Source organism: Pelodiscus sinensis, chromosome 1 (assembly GCF_052426305.1).
Source record: "Pelodiscus sinensis isolate ZL-2025 chromosome 1, ASM5242630v1, whole genome shotgun sequence".
NCBI classification, from domain to species: Eukaryota; Metazoa; Chordata; order Testudines; family Trionychidae; genus Pelodiscus; species Pelodiscus sinensis.
The window spans coordinates 196737456-196761166 of record NC_143052.1 but is presented as its reverse complement, the minus strand read 5'-3'; the positions used below and the strand labels follow the sequence as shown (position 1 = coordinate 196761166).

General features: G+C 43.2%; 1 long non-coding RNA gene across 1 annotated transcript; it reads left to right on the top strand.

The window, feature by feature from the left end:
* The first annotated feature begins 2024 nt into the window (after positions 1-2024).
* LOC142826981 (uncharacterized) lies at positions 2025-22407 on the top strand. Its single transcript, XR_012901294.2, has 2 exons — positions 2025-3713; positions 22170-22407. It is a non-coding gene; the product is annotated as an uncharacterized LOC142826981 (long non-coding RNA).
* Positions 22408-23711: the final 1304 nt, after the last annotated feature.

The window sequence follows — 23711 nt, the reverse complement described above, 5'->3', positions numbered from 1 at the left end:
ATGGATTCCTGCCTTGATTATAATTAGGAAAAAGTGTTTTTTAAATGGATGAAAATAAAGTCAGCCCCTCATCCATTCATGCACTTAGCAGGGTCTATCATAGTCTAAAGGGGACAATATTCGTAGGAGGTGCTTGTCAAAATATTGGCAGCACATCACCAAATTTGCGTCATTAAAAAAACAGCTTCTGCTAGAAATCACAAATAAATGTATATAGAAAAAGAGGCGGAGATCTCATTTAGATGTCAACTTTGAGAATTGTGCCACTGTCTGGAAAGAAGTTAGTCAATAAAGAAATGGGGAGTAGCAGAAAAACACAAAAACAAAGTCAGCTGGTATAAATTGCCATCGTTCCATTGACTTTCATGGACAGAGCTAGGATAGTTGACACCACCTGAAAATCTGTCCCCAAATTCCATATAAATAGAAACCAATAGCTACGTCTTATTATTATAGAGTTCCAAAAACAAAGTAGCTCTTTACAGTCATGTTGATGTAATCCACTAGTTCATTTTACCAAAAAAGTGATAAAAAATTCATTTTAAATGAGCTATGGCAATAGAAGGGTTGGGTTTTTTTCAGATGTATGTGATCAGGATGGATCGAGTAGCACAAACTGTGACTATTAAGGGAACTAGTAAAACTGGATCAGAGATGAAAGGGTAATGCTGTTTTGGGAACGGATGCTTTCGAATAAAAAGATACACTAAAAATTGAGGGGTCAGATTTAGCCTGTCATGAAGCAGTACAACTCCTATTGATTCAGGTAAATGGACAGTAGATGATGCAGTTGCATAATGTGAACAGATGATAAGTATTCCTTCCCGCAATGTGCTGAGCTCTCTTGGGAGACGTGTGTGATCTTAATTTGCATTGAAGTCAGGAGCAGAGAGTGAGCAGAAGGAAACAATTTTCTGTCCCAATTCTGGCTCCCCAGCCAAAACCCACTGATGAGGCTCTGCAGGCACTTGATGCCAGGAGCCAAATAATGGTATTTTCTCCCAGAATCAAAAATCAGAGGATGTGGAGTGGACCACACATCTGATGCATATCACCGGACTTTTCACTGTCAAATGTTCATATCCTAATGGGAGTAGTGTGTGCAAGAGGAGGCTCTGCCTGAGGCTGCTACCAGCCATCTTATGGGTGCCCAGGATTGCCACCTGTGACCTGCCAACTTCTGTATCTGTGTTTGTAACTAGGTAGTGCAATAGCAGAATTTGTCCCTCTAAAATCACTATATGCCACGTGCAAATACAAATGCAACCTATTCTTAATTCACAACTCAATCAAGACAAAACCTTTTTTTCCCTATTTAAAACAGATTTAGAATTTAATTTTGAAACCTCTCTCATGTAGGCCTCCCAGATTATAGGCACAACTGATGACACTTGCACCAGATTTGCAAAAGCTTCAGAGGGGTTGCTGAGTTAGTCTGTAACAGGAAAAACTTTAAAAACAACAAATAGAATAGCAGCACCTTAAAGACTAACAAAACATGTAGATGGTATCATGAGCTTTCATGGGCACAACCCACTTCTTCAGATGAATGGAGAAGGACAAGCTCAATATTAGGTAGTCTGACAAAAGACACATAAAATGAGCCAGTGTTTGGGGCCAAGAAAACCATGGGCGCAAAACTGGAGAATTTCTACAGTCCCATAAAATTAAAACAAAACAAACTCCTATTATTTGGCTGCCTGGCTAAGTCTTTATGTCTTAACGGGACTATTTTTAGAGCTGATGGTGGAAGAATACCAGGAAAACAGCACTCTTGTGAGTCACAATATATAAGCAGCAAGCTAAGAGTATAACTCCCATTCAGTGATGTTGAGACGGCAATAACAAAGCAGAAGCTGAATCACCCAGAATGATGTGATAATATGCGCAACATATGTCTGGTTTAAATAAACATATAAGCAATATCTGCCCCATTTCAAAGAGAATCCTCTCCACCCAGTGCAGCAAAGTAATGTTAGACTTACACTGTGTTGCTATGTCACATAAGATTTATTTAGCTTTATTTATTTATTTTTTTCTGCTCTCCTAGGAATCAGACAAATAGGACAAGTGACAGAATTGTTCTGTAACATACCAGGACAGAACAAGGAATAAAGTTTACATTATACCAATTCCATACACAGAACTCATATTCTTCAAAATCAAATATACCTGTACATTTAAATACCCAAGACAGCAAGCCTTATAGTTTGAGCGTGTCACTAAAAAAAATTAGTTTATTACCTTGTATTAGGGATATAAATAACAGTTTAAAAAGTTAAATTATTAAAACTATTTAATTTAACGAGTTAACCAGGTGTCCTGGAATGGAGGGAGGGGCTGGGGCCCTTCAGTGGACCAGTGCAGGGGGTCCCACTGAGGCTAGGGCTGGCTAACATGGAGTGTTGGGGTTGTTCCAGCTGGCTGTTCAGCCAGGGTAGGCCAGGCCAGAGGCCACTCTGGCATGGCCAGGGGTGGAATCCTGCCATCCTGCCCAGCCTGCCATGGCCAAGGTTGGGGTCCTGCCATCCGAGCACAGCCTGGGTTGAGGTTGCTGCAACTGGCCAGGTCAGTCCGGCTGGGGTTGGTGCTGCTCAGACACAGCTTGGGCTGCAGTCTCACTGGCCTAGCCCAGCCTGGCTAGAATTGGGTTCCCCTTGGCCCAACATGGCCAGGGCTGGGATCCCATCTGTCCAACACCACTGGGGGCCCCCTAACCCAATGTAGCCGGAACTGAGTTCCCGCCAGCAAGCTGACCTGATTAACAGGAAGCCTAATTCTTATTGGTTAACCTTTTATATCCATACTTTGTATAACCAATGTCTGTGCTTTCCATAATTTGGGAAAGTAAGACCCAGAAGTGAAATTCCCATTCTCTTCTCTTATTCTGCCCAAATTAGAAAGGCTCTGATCCTAGACTCTGATTCCCATGCTGATGAGCCAAAATGTTACAGTATTTGCTTTTTGTTCAACATAATAGATGATATTGCAACAGTAGGTGCAACAACACAACAGGAGAGAGGGAGCTGGCTGAACTTCCAACCATTCTCTTTCCTGAAACCTGGTAACAGCGTCCCAACCCTGCATCGAGGAGCAGACACAAGAACAGAGGCCACTGTCACCATTTGGAGTGGGGATCAGAATCTTTCAGTGAGCAGCCCCCATTGGCTGCATCTTGACAGACCTGGGAGCCTCCCTCTGTGATGTCACAATAACCTTTCTTGTTTCTGCTGGCAGACAGGAATGAGTGCTGATGGGAAGGTCGATAGAGCAATTGTGTTATTCCATGTCAGTGGACAACAGGCAGGGCCTTAATATCATAAAAGAATGAACATTTTAACAATAGCTTGAAGGAAGGGGAGAGTAAAGGTTTCATTCTTTTTCTATCACACTTCATCTAGGCTGTATCCTCAGCCAGTGTAATTAAGTATAGATAGACTGATGTTCATTAAAGTTCATAAGTTATATCAGCAGAGGATTGGTTCTGTTTTTAGATTGCAATTTCTTCAAAGCATAGTCTTCATATATTGGTGTGCAGTGACAAGCACCCTGGTATGCTGATCTTGAGCAGAGTATTTGGACAGTATTACAATAATAATTTCATACCCGACAACTGCATTAAAAGACTATTGTGAAGAATGCAAAGTCAAGCACTGAAAAGTTAAGAAATGCTGGAATTAAAGTTGCCTGAGTAGTCATAAGCAACTAAAAACGTGAGTTATAATGGGAACGGTTAGGCAACTTTAAATGGGTTGCTGTGAGCTTCTCCTATAATAATATTGGCTGTACCACGTGCAGCTCAGTAGTTCATACTCTTGGGGACTTCCTTAAGACTAGCAGAGATACAAAACACAGCATGAGCTGAGATTTTTTGGAAGTACAGAGATAGGTGGGTAGGAAAATTAAGGCTGGAAAAATTAATCCCATTTTTAACAGCATTTGTGGGAGTCGATAGTTTTTCTTTCTGCTATAGCTGTGTGCATAGAGCTCAATGGAGAATAAGTGTTATTTAAGAGCCCAATATTAATTATTATCATTATTTATTATTTAACAGGAGACCTGTGATTTGGATACAGCTCTTTGGGTGAAATCCTAGCCTGATTCAAATCAATAGTAAAACTCTCAATGACTTCAGTGAGCTCAGATTTCACACTCATTGTGTTGGCAAAGGCGCTTCCATGGCAACTTCCACTGGTTCTATAGCGTGGGGCTCCATGGCAGGATCATGTGTTTTGTTACATGGTTTCAGTAAAGTTTAGGATTGAGGGTTTTCTCCATAACTCCCAGCAGAGCACAGTGGAAGTCTGTTTTCTTCCGTTTCCTTCACAACTTCATTTGATAATTAATAGAATACACCATCACTGCACATCTCCTAGCAAAGAAAACAACATGATGATATAATATTTTCAAGAGAAATTCTTCTGTCATTATCTAAAAATATAACCTGACCCAGACAAAAGTCAAAGTAAACTGAAGAGTCCTACATTGTGCCCTTGAGGTAAACAGATGCTGTCTTGTTAAACCCACTTGTGGAGCTAGTTCCAAAATCACTGCAAGCTCCCTGTCTCTGGTCCCACACATAACTAAGGATTGTTGACAGAAGTGGCCCTTCCATTGCCCACAGAGAGAAAGGTTGTCTGTCAGATAGCCAGAATCCAAAGGGCTTTAGAGATCAAAAGCAAGATTTTGAATTGCACGTATAATAAAACTGAGAGCTCGTGTAGATCATATCAAGCCAAAAACTGATATATGGGTTCAGAGAAGCTAAAGGACTCCAGTTGGCACCATTGCAATGAGAAACTGATGGCTTTCTGAGGGATTTAGAGCTGGTGGGGCCCTGTGTTCAGCTTCATTTTGGTGGGCCCCCTGGGATCCAGTCAAGAAAAAGAACATTCACTCTTCCTGTCCCTCCCACTTTCCATTCTTTTTTCTTCATCTTCCTCCTATATTATAAGTAATAAGAAGTAAATGAAAACAAAGGGAGATACTTTGATTGTTTTTGTAGCCTAACTTTCTTTTCAGAGACCACTTGAAAATTGCTGAGGGTTTTGGTGGACCACGACATGATCTTTCCACATATTGTTTGTATCATTAGCTACTATTGTAAAGTGCTTTGGATAAGAGTGCTTATAAAAAAAATAACCTTTCCTCAGTCCACTTTGAATGGAGTTCTCGGAGCACAGTTTGAGAACTTCTGGTCTAGATGAAAACTTGTATTTGCATTAAGCCAACATGAAAAATGTGTAAAAATAAAATGTACAGATGACACATGAATGGGAAAATAAAAGTTAACTTCCTCTGAAGAAACTTATTCAATTTGAAAAAAAAATTCAGCTAGCTTTCTGTCTACACTTTTTCTTTACAAAATCATCAATTAAGTCATTGTAAGTAATATTTTGTAAAGAGGTACTTTCAGTTGTCAATATTGCTGAACTTGTCAAACGTTCCTCCCTGCTCCCCCCACTGCCTTCTCAGCAGAGGGGCTGCCCCCTGCTGAGCTGCCACCTTCTGCGTATGAGGGCAGAGAGAGGTGGTTTCCCAAACTCAGTGTTGGACTGCCTGGTCTTGGGGGCCCTGTGTCTTTGGGGAGAGGGGGGCCATGCCAGGGCACAGTACGTTTCATTGTAAATCCACCCTTGGCCACGGACCTTTAGGTTTGTATATTACACTAACTTTCATGTCCCACCCTTTAGACAATACTGACATAAAATACTGTATCCCCAAACCCAAGTCAAGAAAAAACAAACCAGAAATATACTTTGAGCTATGAGGCCTGTGGTGATGATTAATAAGATTCTACTTCCATCCTTCAGTTGTTTTCATTAAAGTCTTTTTCTTTTAAATGGCTGTAGGCTGATTGACTTCTTTCCTTCGAACGAGCTAGTCCAACAAAACTAGGAAAATCATATATATATGTGAGGTTGGTATATTTACAGCATGGAATGCACAAGTTTATAAATGCTTTCATTTTACAGCTTCAGAGGGGTAGCTGAGTTAGCCTGCAACAGGAAAAACTTAAAAAACAGCAAATAGACTAGTAACACCATTTTGTTACTCTTTAAGGTGCTACTAGTCTATTTGTTGTGTAAGTTTTTTAATTTTTCAGTGAACCATAGATTGGTAAGGACATTCTCAGTGTGTACTCTGTTAGCTGTGTCATGGTGCTGTGGCATTGAATTTGTAAGGTGTTCTTTTATGGGGATCTGGTAAAAATATTAACCTATGTGAAACAAGAGTACTGACTGTTTGTAGGGATTTGGGAGTCCAAATATTCTGCATATACGTTTAGAATCACGGGCTTGGAAAGGACCTTGAGAGGTCATCTAGTCCAGTCCCCTGCCCTCCTCACAGTGCTAAATATAGACCATCCCTGTTCTGTCTAATCTGCTCTTAAAAATCTCCGATGATAGAGACTACACAACCTCCCTAAGGGCACATCTACACTACATGGAAGATCAACGCTGCTGTGTTTGATTTTCCAGGGTTCAATTTAGTGGGTGTATTAGATTAGATTGAACTCAAAAGATGCCCCTGTCAGTGCTGATACTCCTGCTTCTCACAAGGAGTAAGGAAAGCTGATGAGACCATTTGATCCCATTGGCCTCTCACTGTGTGGATGGTGTGGAAACATGAAGTAAGATACGTTAACTCCAGCTATGTAATTTACTTAGCTGGAGTTGAGAATCTTACTTCCATCATCCCATGTAGTGTAGATCAGGCCTAGGCAATTTATTCCAGTGAGTAGCTACCCTGACAAAGTTTTTCCTAATGTCCAATTTAAACTGCCTTTGCTGAAACTTAAGCTCATTGCTTCTTGTCCTGTCCTCAGAGGCTAAGGAGAACAGTCTTTTATGAACTTGAAAACTGGTTTCACATCCTCCTCAGCTTACGTCTAGACTACACGCCTTTTTCAAAAGAGGCTTTTTTGAAAGATACTTTCGAAAAAGCCTCTTTCGAAAAAGAACATTACACGGATCGAAAAATCAATCCACTTTTTTTTTGAAAAAGAGCATCCGGACTGCTGGATGGTCTTTTGACAAAAAAGGCACCGGGAACTGCTTCTGGCAGGGCATGGGGGCAGCTTTTACTTCCTGGTGCTGCTGCATGCCCTTTGCAGAGACGCGTGCTTGAAGGGATCCCCCTGGACAGCCGTTGCTCTGCTCCTGCTTCTGGCTTGCCTACCTCCTAGAAGGAAAGCAAAGCTGCCGCAGTGCTTTCTCTGGTTGCTCTGCTTTCTTGGACACCACAGCAGTTTCTTTTCTGGGGTTTTTTCTTTTTCTGCTTTTCACTGTGTTTTTGGCGATGGCCCCGCACTGCCGCTGCAGCTTCTGCTGCATCTTCATGACTCTGTCATGAATCTCCTGCCCCATGTGGACCCGGATCAGACCTTCGAGACCTTTGTCCAGGATGCAGGAGCTCTGTCCTTGCCCCCAAACTTTTTTGGGGACAGGCGGATTTGAAGGCGTGAGATGAGTTCGGACTGGTGAGACTGGCTCATCATAGAGCTCTGGGACAATGACCACTGGCTTTGCAACTTCTGGATGTGGAAGGCCACATTCCTGGAGCTGTGTGCCTGGCTTGCCCCTGCTCTGGAACACCAGGACACCCACCGGCGGCCCGCCATCCCCCTGCAGAAGTGGGTTGCAATCGCCCTTTGGTAGCTGGCTACCCCCGACAGCTACCGCTCCGTTAAGGTATACCACCACTACAGCTTCCTTCCTATCCACAAGGCTTGTTACCCTGTAAAAGAAAGCTATTAAGTTGGTTTGATATGATTTGTTCTTGACAAATTTCTAGTGTGAGAACCAGGGGCAATCAGATGTGAGATGAATGACTTAACAGTTACTCTGTAAAGCAGTTGGTTGAATTGGTCTCTTTTTTGTCGAATGACATAGCCAGATGGAATGTAACAAGAAAACTATAACTGGTGAAAGGAAAGAATGGCAGATCACATTTCTATAATGAGAGAAATGAAAATTCAGAATGTTAGCTAATCACTTTCTGTGTTGAACAAATGTGATAAACACTTTGGGCTGTGACAATTTCCCCCAATCCAGAAAACCTAGCAGCTTTCATTTTCTGAAAATACCCACAGGGAATGTAGCATCGCTAGTGTTTCCCCAGTCCAAGAAAGATTAAACATCACACCCAATCGCTTCAGGCCCTTTCCTCGTGACACAGTCTAGTAGTTCATACTTAAAAACCTCACAAAGTAACACAGAGCAAAGCTCTACTGCTGATAACACAGGCTGCAGGGCCCCATAAGCTTTTAATGCGGCACCTTGTGCTATGCTTCAGGGCCAGGCACAGAAGCCAACCTCCTTCAACTGAGTGCTCCCAGCTCCTTATAGGTATCAACTGACCCTTTCCCAACAAGCTCTGATAATTAAACAGAAATGACTGGTTCCAGGCTCTTAAAGAGGGCTGCTACAGGCAGAGTGGAAGGGAACTGAATATACCGACCAGGATTTTATGAAACAACACACATAGTATGTCATTCGCACCACACACTTGTTTATTCCTCACATACATTGTCTGAAATGAAAAGCTTGAAATTCTGTAAGTCAAATACAATCATTGAAACCCCAGTCTGCTATCCAATTAGCTCTCCGGCTCTTTTCTGCCCTTCTATAATTATACATTTTTACCAGTCAGTTTTTTAGCACCTAACCTGTTTTCAATTGATCCATTCTGTGTGCACCAAAACCCATGTTGGATTGTTACCGAATTAGCTGGGCAGGAGTGCAGACCTTTCAAAAATTCTGAATGATAACTTTAATGATTTTATTTCCACACGGTGCCATCAATTTAATGCAATAGGCTGTGATACTGTCACCTTCATAAACACAGATTTGGGGTAGAAATCTGAAACTTCAGTTTTTAAATGCTAACAGAGAAGGAAAGTGCTCAGAATTACATTCCATCTAATATATTTCTGCCTCTCCTTCCTGTTCTGTGCTCAATCAGCAATCATTGTATCTGGGAACAGTCACATCAGATAAGAAACAGAATGATTCCATAGCGTCCATGAATCACATTTTGATGTTGTCTTCATGTGACTCCAGTGGTTTGTTGTCCATTAGATGAATCCAGATTTTTCACTGAGACGATGACTGCAGTCTCCACAGTCACTAACCTGTCAAGTCCTTCCACAATATCCTATAACTGCTTTTTAAACTGAGTGCCTCCAACAGAGTTATTCATTGTGTCCAATGCATCCCTCTGCTTTTAGGGGCATCATAAAGAGACTTTGGCAGAGAAAAAGCTAGCAAGCATGATAGTGGCTGCCTGAAAGAAAAGACACCATCATGGCTGCCACCCCTGCTGTCTTCTGGGACCATGGACCTTCCCCTTCTTAATCCTGTGAGCTGTCCTGACCAGACCAATCCAGAGAAAAGGAAATTACTTCCAGCAGCTCTGGCCAAACTCTAAACCAGTGGTCCCCAACGTGGTGCCCGCGGGCACCGTGGTGCCCTCCGGGGCATTTATGTGCACCCGCCAAGTGATCAGGGCTGGACCAAGCCATTCTTGTACACAGCCCCCCCGGTGCATGGCGCATGACTGGCCCTGCCCCCCGGGCGCCCGACAGCCCCAAAAGGTTGGGGACCTCTGCCCTAAACACTACCTTTCATGTGAGACTTGATCTCCACTCCCCAACCCCAATGTGACCTTTTCTTTCTCTCTGTATTTCTTCTTTCCCATCCCTCTCTTTTTGCCTTCTGTCTAATAAAAGTCTGGCTTAGCTGGCCAAGACTACACGTTTTGAAACTCTCCTGTAAGCATCAGAGGGGTAGCCATATTAGTCTGGATCTGCAAAAGTGACAAGGAGTCCTGTAGCACCTTATAGACTAACAGATGTATTAGAGCATAAGCTTTCGTGGGCAATGACCCACTTCGTCAGATCTGACAAAGTAGGTCTTTGCCCATGAAAGTTTATGCTCCAATACATCTGTTAGTCTATAAGGTGTTAAAGGACTCCTTGTTGCTTCTCTTGTAAGCGTGTGACCAAAAGGTAGAATTGTCCATGGGAATTGAAATGAAAATTTTAAGGGGCAAGGGAGTACTAAAATGATTACACTGGCAACACAGTTGACTACGGGAGGGAATGAGGGGGTAAAGGGCAAGCTTATACTATGTGCTGGCCAAGTCTTAGAGTGGCTGATAAGACTGGATTCTGTGCTTGTGTTTTTCCAGCTGTGAAGTTCCAAGTGAGAGTCAACATTAGAGGTAGAAGCTGCCTTTTTTATCTCTGCTGCTCTTCTCTCTGCCCTTTTGAATGTGTCTTGTTTTGCCTTCTAAGAAATGGGGTTGGGCAGCAACAATGAGAGCGCAACCCATTTAACTAACTTTTTTTTTCCTCATAAAAGGACAGGCGTTACCTTCCCTAATATCTTCTAAAAAGATCCTTTAAATCAGTTTCTGTACCAAATGGCTGGAGGATAGCTAATGTGATGCCAGTTTTAAAAAAGGGCTCTAGAGGTGATCTTGGCTAATATAGGCCGGTAAGTCTAACTTCAGGATTGGGGAAGTTGGTTGAAACTATGGTAAAGAGCAGAATTGTTAGATACAGAATTGTTAGATGAACATAATGGCTGCATCTAGACTGGCCACTTGAATTTCTGCAAGAACACTGATGATCTCATGTAAGATTGTCAGTGTTCTTGCGGAAATACTATGCTGCTCCCGTTCGGGCAAAAGCCCTCTTGCGCAAATGCTTTTGCGCTAGAGGGCCAGTGTAGACAATGCGGTATTGTTTTGCGCAAAAAAAGCCCCGATGGTGAAAATGGCGATCGGGGCTCTCTCGCACAAAACCGCGTCTAGATTGGCACAGACGCTTTTCAGCAAAAAGTGCTTTTGCGGAAAAGTGTCCGTGCCAATGGAAAAACGTTTCTGTTAAAAGCATTTGCGGAAAATCATGCCAGTCTAGACTTAGCCAATTTGTTAGTGAAGAGTCAACATTGTTGCTGCAAATGGAAATCACGCCTCACCAATCTACTAGAATTCTTTGAGGGGTCAATAAGCATGTGGGCTAGAGGGTTGCAGTGGATATAGTGTACTTAGATTTACAGAAAGCCTTTGATAAGGTCCCTTATCAAAGGCTCTTAAGAAAAGTAAGCTGTCATGGGGGTAAGAGGGAAAGCCCTCTCATGGCTTGGTAACTGGTTAAAAGACAGTTTCTAGAATGGAGAGAAGTAACTACTGGGGTCCTTGCTGAATCTGTCCTGGGACCAATCTTATTCAACATATTCATAAATGATATGGAAAAAGCGGTAATGAGTGACATGGCAAAATTCACATAGAAATCACTGTGAATAGTTCTCTGAAAAAATCAATTCAATGTGGCGCTGCAGTCAAAACAGCAAACAGAATTTTGGGAATCATTAAGAGAGGCTACATTATAAGATGGAAAATATCTTATTGCCTCTTTATAAATCAATGGTACTCCCACATCTTGAATACTGTGTGCAGATGTGGTTGCCTTACCTCAAAAAAGATATGTTGCAATGAGAAAAGTTTCAGAGAAGGGTAACAAAGGGTATGGAACAGCTGCCATATAAGGAGGTATTAATAAGCCTGATACTTTTCAGCTTGTAAAAGAGACGACTAAGGAGGAATATAAAATCATTGCTGGTGTGAAGAAAGTAAATAAGGAAAAGTTCTAAAGCACAAGAGCTAAAGGTCACCAAATGAAATTAATAGGCAGCAGGTTTAAAACAAACAAAAGGAAGTATTTCTTCTCACAACACATAGTAAACCTATGGAACTCCCTACCAAAGGATGTTGTAAAGGTCAAGACTATACCAGGGTTTTAAAAAGAACTAGATAATTTAATGGAGGTTAGGTCCATCAATGACTATTATCCAGAATGGGCAAGGGGTAGTGTCCCTTGCTTCTGTTTGTCAGGGCTGGGAATGGGTGACAGAGGATGGATCATTTGATGATCACCTCTTCTGTTCATTCCCTCTGGGGCCCCTGGCATTGGCCACAGTCAGTAGACAGGATACTGAGCTCTGATCATGCTCTGACCTAGTTTGGCCATTCTTATGTTTTTACTCACAAATAAGGGGCTGGAGGTTCCTTCTAAAGACTCTTCACAGTTAAAGGGGCAGGGAACAAGGAACGCTGTTAAAACAGAAGCCTTATTTAACTCTTTGCATTTCAAATGCTTTAACTCTTTTCCCTTCTTTTTCTGCATCTTTAATAAAAGTTTAAAAGGATTTTTCATGATCTATAAGCCAGCCTAAGGTCGCTATATACCTAACACAAACCTTCTATTGCACTATTTCATATTTGACAGTTTCGTGGTCACATTAATATCCTTGACTCTTTGGGCCTTTTATTGCATCTTAAATTAATACAATAGGCCCCAAACTTGGGTTACAAGCAGCTTCCCTTGTTCTAGCAACACAAACATACATCCTGTGGATTCAACCCTATATCTTTTTCCCATAATGGGACCCTGGGAGGTTGACTCTAGATTCTGTCTGCAGCACTTATGGAGGTCCCTATAATGTCTACACTGCAATTAAACACCTGCAGCTGGCCTGTGTCAACTGACTCAGGCTTGCAGGGCTGTAAAATTGTGAGTAGATATTCAATCTGGAGTTCAGGCTCTGAGACTGTCTCTCTTATGGAGTCCTTGAATTTTGGCTCCAGCCCAAGCCAGAAAGCCCGCACTACAATTTTATAGCCCCATAATCCCAAATCAGGCATGGATATTTAACTGCAGGGTGATGAACCAAGCACCTCAACATCTGTAATGTATTAGCCTTACAGCACTCCTGGGAGGTAGGGTCCCCATTCCACACATGGGGAACGGAGGCCCTGAGAGACAAAGTGTCTTGCCCAAGGGAACATAGAAAGTCTAGAGTGGAGCAAGGAATTGAACTCAGCTCACCCAAGTCCTAGGCTTATGGCTTAACCACCCTTTCTTTCCTATAGTACCTGTCCTTCCTAGCTAATAGCATAGGTGATATGGCTAGTACTCCTTTGCATTAGAGCACTCCCAGCCACCATTACAATTCCTTGGGCCACCCAGCACTTGATATATTAGTGGCAGCCTTCAGGCACCAATGCAGAGCCATTCAAGATTGGGCGGAAGTTGAGAGAGAATCTTTGGACTTTGAATTCAAATGTGCTAATCTGGTAATATAACTAACCCTAACTAAAGAAAGTCATTCAGTAACAAGGGCCCAGAGCTGCTGCTCCCCATAATCTGTGTGCACTATGAACCCCTAGCAGGACAGAGTTCCTAATGGCTTTCTAAACTGGGCAACACATCTCCTTATTTGGCAATATTCTCTGTTTGCCTCTGAGATTTATAGTTTACATTTTCAGGAGGCTTTAAGCCTAAGTCTAGACAGAGATTTAGTTTGCGCTTTGTAAATTCTCATTTGTACTCACATTGATGAGTTTTAACCTTATATTTGTGATAGCATTTGTAAATAGAGGAGTTGAACTGGGAGCCAAAACTTCTGAACTCTATCCCAGTCCTGCCACTGACTTGCTAGGGCAAGAGGGCTGAAGCACTTGACTTGTGAGGCGAGTATGAGGGAGTTGGGCTTATTTTGTCTTTAGAAGAGAAGAATGAGAAGGGGATTTGATAACAGCCTTCAACTACAGGTTGACCCTCTCTAGTCTGGCACACTCTGATCTGGCAAAATCTGTAGTCCAACAGGCGTTTAGTTAGCCAGATGTCCACTTATCATGGGTGTGGCCAAAATTGCCACAGTCCCATAAAGTTTGTTTACAGCCATCAGTCCTGGCTTTCAGTGTTCTGTGCTTTTAATGAGCTCTAATTTACTCCTAAATGCCTTCTCAGAGCCCAGTGAGCAGAGGAAGAGTTAGCAATTCTGTTAGACAAAGTTCACCTCCCATGGTCCAGCAAATTCTCTGTAGTAGAGTGCAGAGTTTCAACCTGTACCTGAAAGGGGGTTTCAAAGAAGATAGAACCAGACTATTCTCAGTGGCAGCAGATGACAAAACAAGTTGCAGTGCGGGAGGTCTAGGTTGGATATTAGGAAAAACTATTTCACTAGGAAGGTGGTGAAGCACTGGAATGGGTTCCCTAGGGAGGTGGTGGAATCTCCATCCCTGGAGGTTTTTTAAGTCTCGCCTTCACAAAATCTTGGCTGGGATGATTTAGTTGGGGTTGGTCCTGCTTTGAGCAGGGAGTTGGACTAGAGGACCTCCTGAGGTCTCTTCCAACTCTCATCTTCTATGATGTTTTAGTACATTCACTCAAAATCTCAGATTGCTTGTGGCAAGCATATCAGCATTGAGGGCGTCACATCACATGTGCTTTCATTTTGCTACACCATAACACTTGGGGCCTATACTTGCAAATGCTTCTGGGCCTAATGTGTTCTATACCAGCGGCAGGGCCGCCGACAGAAGGGGCAAAAGGAGCAGCTGCCATAGGTTCCAGCAATTTAAAAGGGTCCAGGGCCACCATCTGCTGCTGTTACTGCGGCATCAGTAGCAGACAGAGCTCCAGGCCCTTTAAATTGTCACCAAAGTACTGGGCAATGTAGGCCAGGCAGCACCAAAGGACTGGCTGTGGGAGGCCAGCCCTCAGCCCTGTCCCTTTTGCCCAAGGCACCTTGCCTTTCAGGGTCCCAGTGCTGGGGCCCCTTCACCTTGCCCCAGGGTCCAGCAATTCTGTTGGCAGCCCTGACCAGGGGTGGCCAAACTTAATGGCCCTACAAGCTGCATACAACAAACTTGAGGCTCGGGAGGCATCTGCCAAGGCTTGGGGCTTCAGCCCCACCCCAGCTGAGGCTCCGAGTCCCAGCAGGTGTTCCCCACAGTGCTGAAGCCCCAAGACCTCCCCCCCACTTCCTGCTGGGTAGAAGCCCTTACCTCACCACAAGACAGAGATCCCGTGCTCCCCCTCTTCCCAGTCTTATAAGTGAGCAACATTGCAAAGGCCCACCTGAGTGACTGCATCCTCATTGACGCTGCACTGCATCACATGTGTCACGAGGACTGTGGGAAGGGACATATCCCATGGTTTTTTTGGACTGATATCAAGTGACCAGCTCTGTGATTCTTTCCCAGTGAATTGTGGAAGAACCTGTCCATTCTGCTATGCACATGGGGAGGGAGGAAGTGTGGGGCACAGGAAGACTTCCAGAACTCAAGTGGTTTAGACTGTACCCTCATTGCAAACCGGGATGGTCACCAACCTTACTGAACATGGAGTTTGGGCTCCACTATATATCCTCAACCAGGCCCGCTAGCCTGGCTTGAAAGTACCTCATCTGAAAAGTTGTGTGTGTGGAGAAGAGGGTGGTTAAAGACAATATCTGAGTAAGAGCCTGAGCTATGTCTACCCTGAAGACACCCTTCCGGGCCTAAGCCCGAAGCCAGTAGTGTGCACTGCCCCAATCCACATTCTCAATTTAAGGCACTTGACCTGTGAATGGTGCTAAGCTCTCGGGAGTTTCATGGGGACTGAAGGAAGTCTTCTCCTCTGTTCTACTCTACATGCTGTTTGGTACGCTAGCCCTGACATGCCTTCTCCATGTCCTCTGGTATACTTCCTTCTTGCTGACTTGCAGAAGTCAATTCCTGTGCACTTTCTGAGGTATGCAGGACTAGTGCTCTACCTTTTCAGGCCTTGCATTGGGGGAGAAGGCATCCTATAACCCTACTCCTGCAAATTTCCAGAAGTTCCCCTAATGGGAGCCCCTCTCCTGCATGTCCCCTCCCATATGGGAATAGGAAATCAATCCTTCGTGTCTCCAAGAATGTTCAAGACTAGCTCTCAGCACCTCAAGTAACTGGAGTGGTAGTGTAAGGTTGCAGCAGATCAAATGCCACAGCTGTTTGTCTCCACTATCATTGCAATGATGCACGGTGTCTGGATGTAGGGTGTCACCATGGTGAGTTTTGCAAATGCAGCAATGACAGCTTTTGGACTCTTCTGCCCTCAGGGCCATGGGCTGATTTACAAACCTGATGGGCATTCGCAGCACCAACACCCTGTAGTGTAGTCATGGCTGCAATTGACAGCTTTACATCTTAAAGCTCTAGTCTTCTTCTGTTTCTCTGAGAAGCATCCTGTTTTGCTGCATAATACAAACTCTATGTACCTACACCCTGGCTTAGGGTTATTCAGTTTTTCTTACACACACACACACACACACACACACACACACACACACACACACACACACACACAACCTCACTTGCCTCTTATTTTTAGTTCCATTAAAGCATTTCCTTAATCATAGTTAAAAATGAAAGTAGCAACAGGGACTCAGATGGTTGCTTGCCTGGATGGAATTCTCCTTTTCAGACTCCTTTTTGCTTCCTGGCATCCCACAGATTTCACCCTCTGTGTCCTGACCTGCATAGCTCTCTTTGAAATTAACACTGAAATGTCAAAATTAGAAGCAAGTTTATGTTTATGAAAGGATAACCTGCTGGGCATCTCAGGGGCACATCTGCTCTCAACTGCTTTTTATTTCTCCCATCTGCTGTGCACGTCTAGGTTGTGCTTTATGAAAGGGCCTATGCTGCAGCGAAGTCTGGACATTCATGCTCAGACCCAAAGACAGGCTAGCAGTGACTTCTAATTTGAACAGTATTTGCCTTGATTCTGCCACCTTATCTTGTGTTGAGAAGTGCCTTGCTCCACTAGCAGTCCCATTGAAATCAATGGGAGAACCTGCAGCACGAAGCACTACTTAAAGAGCGTAGGGGTGGGGAGAAGAGGTGAAAGAGTCAAGCGTTAGTCTAAGTTGATTGGTTTAAACAAATCTCTGTGCACAGTGACCTCCTTTGTTCTGGCTGCAGCCAAAAGTCTGTCTATAGTAAGCACCTTTAGAATAATTGTGCCCCTTCAAATGAAGCTTCCCCTTGGAGAGGCTAGCTACTCACTGCTCTCAGCTCACCCCCCAAGCCGGGCTAGGGTGCGGGGTGGGAGATGGGAAGGCACGCTGAGATTTCAGTCAGGGTGGAATTCTCTTCCCTGACTGGCGCACTGAGCCCCTCCCCCATTCTGCTCCTTCCGCCATGGCTCCATCTCTCCGCCCTGAGGTGAGAGCTCAATCTGGGCCAGGGCAGGGGAGGAGGGGCTAATATAAATTAGGGTGTAGTAAGATGAGGGTCTGAAACAAGCCCACGTGTCACAGGTTGAGTATGAGGCCTAGACAGCAATGGTGAAGTCTTTGCTAATATAAAGCAAAATTAAGCTGTGAGCAAGAGGCAGGCCCTGCTCACAGAAATTGGCAAGAACAGAGCTGATACCAAAGAAGTATTAGGCACAGGCTGTAAGCACATTCCAGAGGGGTTGTTACAGAACACCTCCTTAACAAAGATCCTGGTACTAACACCCCCCATACACATATAAATAGCATACATACTGATCCAGTTTAAGGACAGGGTCTAAATTGACAGCATGATGGTTAGTAAGTGAACCCCCTTGTGTGAGGTCAGTGGCGCTAACTAGCTAACTGAGGGTGGCAACCTGATACATCAGGAGTGATGTGTAACTTGTTTGTACCTGTGTATAAAAGTGCACCCCAAAGGGTGATCGACTGTCTGTGGGGGCGGGAGGGACACACTAAAATCCAGAGCCTGTAGTTGGGTGTTGGTCCATTGTCATGGCTTACCCAGGTATAGTGGTGCAGCAGCAAGTCTGTTTGCTGACAACTATTATTGTAGGTCGCTTGGCAATAAACTCAGGTACTTTTGATCCTTATCTGATCTGTGGTCTCTGTGGGCGCTCTCAGGAGTCTGTCATTTTAACTAATTGCTCATGGTTAACAGATTAGACAGGGGAGCAAATGCCCACATGCTCGCAGCCGAAAGTTTATCATAATTGATGGAGTAAAGGACCTGTCAGGAGCTCATCGGGACAGCCGTGCCTGACTGATGAAGAGGCAGCCTTCTGACTCATGGGATGCCAGAGAATAGTTTGCCACTTGGGCCTCCTCCAGCTTTTTAGCCTCTTCCCTAGAATTCCTGTATTGAAGTGCTGCATCTGTTAAAGAAGCTACTCTGAACTTGGGAATTAACAGCTGATACTTTTAAAGAAACCCCAAATTCTAGTTCTGTGTGTAATCTGATTTACAGGTTTATCCAGGATGTTATCCTCCTTCCCCAGCAGCTTCTGAAGTTCCCCTGCTAAACCATTTATAAAATTAGTTTTTCATTTTTCAGGGTTCACCCATGTCATGCCCTCTCTGCATTGCCACTTCCAGATATGGCACAGAATGTTCTGCTTCACTCAAGCCCTCTTTTGGATGGGTTAGCAAAGGGACAGCCCTATCAAACATTGTCCTCTATAAACAAAAGTAACTATCCAGAGATTCCCATTCCTGCCTCTCCATTCCTTCTGGTATTTCCAGAGGGCCAATCTCTCTCAGAGCCGTTATATCAGTGTTTGCATAACTGTCTATAAAGACCCACAACCTGCATTGGGAAGTACTGCTTTGGCATCACCATCCAAGCACACTGCTAGGTACTGCTGGGCCGCTTTCTCATCAGTCCACTCATTCATGGAGAACAATAGCCATTAGCTGTAGTATTATGCTTGTAGAGTCACAGAGGTTTATTGAGACTCTGCAAATACCAACTCCAGAGCATACAAGGCTAAACCTCCCGGTAACTCCCCAGATCAGAGCCACAAGTTAATGCTAAGATAAGGATATAGCACCATCTACCGGTGGAGGGGCTTTACAGTAAACATTATTAAGTGATTATTTTTCTGCATTTATTTCCCGTCTATAAAAATTAGCACTTGGGAGCTATGACAGATTATAATTTTTAACGCTCAAAGAGTTAACCTGTTACACATAGTCTATTTTCAATATGACAGAGCCATAGCTGCCTCATTTTTAAGGTGAATATTTGTAAGTGTTCTAAATTTGCTTGATCCTTCTGTGAAGGGAATGGGGTTTCCATAACTACTAAGAAAGTAAACCTTCTTCCCACAAATTCTCTTGATCCCACTAGTGTTGTGCATTTTCCCCTTCGTTAGGAGGTACAAGGGGGAGCAAAATGGGGTAGGCAATTAGAAAGCAGTAACTCCATTGTTAGTCTTCCTGTCTTCATGGTAAAACACAACCCTCGCCATTCCAGCTCTGCAGCTTTTGAGGGAATGAGTTGGGGCAAAGCCCAAGGGCAGCTACACATGGAGCATGCTCTCCGGACTAACTGGCTTTTGCCAAATGGAAACCAACTTTGTAGTTACTGCTTGCGCCTAGGAGTAGAGAGGGGGACACTCTCCAAAAGGATCTGCAGGTTTGTCCTTCCTTTCCCTTGACATCCCCTGTGCAAGCCTCTTCACAATTACACCTAAGTTTACAGGCCACGGTTTACAGGCCTTAGCCCCTTCCACTATTATCACTAGATCTTTTCCTTTTTTGAGGGCAGAATCTCAGTGGGTTGAATTCTGCTCTCAGTTTACATTAGTGTCAGTCCAGACTCAACTCCATCAATGTCACTCCACTTTTATATCTGTACGACTGACAGTAGCAGCTGGTACAGTAAGTATCAACTTGTGGAATTTTCTACTGAATGTTTAGCTCCCTGAAAGTTTTTCCCCAGCAGGGAAACATGGTAGAGTTGCCAGACTTCCTTAAGGCTAGGTCCCAACACACAGTGGCATTGCTCCAGAGTTCACTATTAACTTTCAAAGGGGTTCTCATATGCCCTTGTGAACTCTCTTCTTCAAATGGAGTAAAACACACAATCCTTAAGTAATATTCTACCAAGACAACACAGCATCAAGGCATATTTTATATATGCAGCCCTGCACAAATTTCACATGGCACTGTTTAGGACACTAGTTTTCAATGTATGAAAATGACTTCCTGAAAGAGAGGCACTTTCTGAACACTGTACATTATTTAAAACCGTTACTGTTTAAAAATGAATGCTACTCTTAAATATTTAAACATCTAACAAATGAAAGTGTTTAAAATAAATGTTTTGTGTATTCTTCTGAGTTTCTTAGACACCTGCTGAAGTTAAATGGCCAAAGTGTCATGTCCAAGAGCCAGACTTCAGTATCTGAATTTTTGTTTCTGCCAGATTTTTAAAAGATTGCAGTCTGTAGAGCAGAGAGGGGCAACCTAGGCTAGCAAGGGGCTGCACAAGTGGCCCTCCTTCATCTCAGTGGGCAGCAAGATTGTTGTAACCAAGACCAGGGCCGACTTACCCATTAGGCACAGTAGGCACAGTGCCTAAGGCCCACGATACTTTTAGGGGCCCACGAAAATGTTTTAATTTCTTTTAAAATCAGAAGAAAAAAAATGAAACTTTTAGGGTCGAAGAAAATGTTTTAATTTTTTTCTCACATCAGAAAAAAATGAAACTTTTAGGGCCCACGAAAATCTATTAAATTTTGCCTAAAACAGGAAAAAAAAAATGTTGAAGTATTTAAAGTTATATAAAAAATAATTTTTAATATTGATATTATTATGGTGGGAGGGGCCCACGAAGGCAAAAGTACCTAGGGCCCACGAAAGTCATAATGCAGCCCTGACCAAGACAGTCTCCCGGGATAGGGCAGTCTTGCTAACTGCACTTGTGTACCTATAATTTGCAGGATGTGCTGATTAAACTATAGCAGTGATTTGATTGGATGCAGATTGTGCACATGGCTCTCACAGTCACTGTTGTGTGCAATCAGCACGCACCTCACTTCATGTGCCCTTGCTTTAAGTGCTTGTCACTTCTGTAATATCGGTAGGAAAAAAACGGAACAAAAACCAACAGAATCTAGCAACCTTGTGCATGGGCAACAGTAAACAAAATGCCTTGTGGCCCACACATAAAACCTCAATGGGCTGCAGGTCACCCATCACTGCTGTAGAGATATGGCTGAGACCTGGCTCCAAATCCTATATTTTGAAGGGAAATTCAGACACAGTGTTTTGGTTCAACCCATGACAGAATTGCAAAGTTCAGATCTAGATCCATGTTCATATCCATGTTTTGGCTCTGGCCCAGCACAAGTCTGGAACTTGATTATCTAGTCAGTTATATTCATGCAGCTCTTATTCACTTCAAATCCCCTCCCCCACAACATACACACTTATAACATGTGCTTGTTCTTACCACTTATATAGCACTTGTCCAATCAAAATCTCAAAATTCAGTCCTCCATCTCTCTCTGGAATAAACTGCTAATGGCAGTCACAGAAGCGCCCCAGCATCTCTGATGGGAGGCAGCTCAGACAGTACCCGCAAATCCTTAGCACTGCCGTGATCCCCTTTGGGCTCTGGATGTAGCAGTGGGCAGAAGGTGCCTCTGTCTTCTGGTGGCTCCATTTCAACAAAGCTGCAGGACTAGCCTTTCATACTTCCTGTCCCACCCCTCTGCTTCTGGCAGAGCAGGTGGAGTGCAGGTGTCCTGGCTTTGTCCACCAGGGTCTGGGCAGGGGCTCCTCACAGTCAATCTGAGAGGGAGGCCATGCCCCTATTTACAATGACAATTTATCCCATGTTAATGCAACATCATGCCAGACTTATCTCCCCCACATCATTCCCTCACCTTTAGTGAGGGGCAGCCTCAGCTAGTCAGTGGGCAACGTAAGTAGCCCTTCTTCGTCTCTGAAGGAGAGGAGGCCAGTCTTATTAAGCAAACCATTTGCAAACATACAGAAAATAGCAAGGTGATAAATAACAGTCAGCACGAGTTTGTCAAGAACAAACGGTTTCAACCAACCCTAATTGCTTTCTTTGACAAGATAAGAAGCTTTGTGGAGGGGGGGGAGTGGTAGATGTGGTATATCTTGATTTTAGTAAGGCTTTGATATTATCTCACATGATCTTCTCAAACATAAAGGAGGGAAATACAACCTTGATGGAGATACTACAACATGGATGTATAACTGGTTAGAAAACCATTCCCAGAGAGTAGTTATCAGTAAGATTTAGTTATGGGTATTTTTAGTAGAAGTCATGGACAGGTCACGCGGGAGTGAAACAAAAATTCACAGAGATGAAGGAAGGCTACTCATGCGGCCCACTCAGTAGCCTAGATTTCCCCTCACTAAGGGTGAGAGAATGATGTGGGTGAGATAAACCTGGCATGATGTTGCATTAACATGGCATAAATTGTTATGTAATGAAGGGCAGAGGAATTAAGAGAAGTAATTTTTATTTAAACTGATTAAAACACTCACATTTTGGTTTTTGCTAACACTTAGGAGAAAAGCTCATGGTGAGGATTTCATCTCTCTCTCTGCAAGAAATAACTACAAAAGGACACTGTACACATCTCTGAGTCCTCCAAGAAGACTGTCAGCAAAAAACAGAGAAGACTGCACGTGACTTTACTGATATTTTCTAATGTAAAACAAAAATTAGGGACAGAAAATCCTTCAAACCCCAAAACCTGTAGCTTTCTTCATGAACCATATGAAGTAAAAAGACCACAAATACAGAGCCGTATCGTATATTTAGCTTTTCAGGCAACCTAATAGACCTTTCACAAAGCTAGAGATTCAATAAAGACCCGACCTTGCTCTCCCTCAAGCCAAAGGAACAAATTCCATAAACGTCACTGGGAATGGAATCAAATCCTAAACAGAAACACAAACACATTGTCAACTCTCATTATTTTATTGTAAGTTTTTTGACATTTGGCATTTTCCTTAAAGTCACAGCTCCTGGCCTCACATGATTGTGGGAGAAATCCAGCTTTTGTTTAACACAATAAGCTTTCTAGATCTCGGGTTTGTGGAGAAAAGCTTGAAAATGTGACTCCTTTAAAAGCTCCAAAAAAACCACAACTCACTCCCCCCCCCCCCCCCGGATTTCCAATGTATTATTTTTAAAATCTAATGATTTTTAAACCAAACACATATTTTGAAGGGCCTGACTTTTGACTCTACAAATGTCTAAAAGGTAAAGTAACAGCTTTGCATGCTAAAAGTGATTCATGTTCATGATGAGCACAAGGATTTACTGTTCTAGGAGTGCCCCAGAGTGTTCAGTGCAATACATCAGTCTCTTGCAACACAGAGGAGTTCCTTTCAATGCATTCTTGAACCAGAACGTAGGGGAAGGCCATCGGTTCCTAGTTATACTTATTCACTGAAATATGCTGAGCTCTGTGCAAGACATGATCAAACCAAGAGACAAAAGAACTTCCCATTTGGGACAACTGAATCATGCCTCATTCCTATAAAAAGGAAAGCCTTCTTCTGAGAGAAAATCTAGGTTCTGAATTATTGCCAGTAAAGTCAGAATTAGTGACAAGACAGAGAGCAACTTTTAAACAGAAGAACATTAAGAAAAAATGCTGCAGTTATTGAACTGAAAAAAATCATTTTGCTTCATCCAAGCTAATTAATATTCTGTGCAGCTGGAGGAGCACTAAGAAATAGTCCGATTTCCCTTCCAGCTTTGTTCGGCTATTTATAGCATCTCCATTTTCAAAAGCACACCAATTACATCTATTCTGCTGTGGTCTTTATATTTCAACAGAGCCCTGACGTAGGTGATTAGCTAAAACAGCGGTGTAAAGAAGTGTGTATCTTTTTATTTTACTCAGACTTCATAACAGAATAGTGGGGGGTTAAAAGTGATGGGCCTATTTAAATCAATACTTCTCCAGAATTAAACAGAAGTGACTATGCCTGATCCAAAGCCCAGTGAAGTCATGGCTTCTGGCTACAAAACTTTGTATCTGCACAGGGAATTAACTCTGACAACATCAGTGCTGCTGCCAGAAGGGCAGGGGAGGG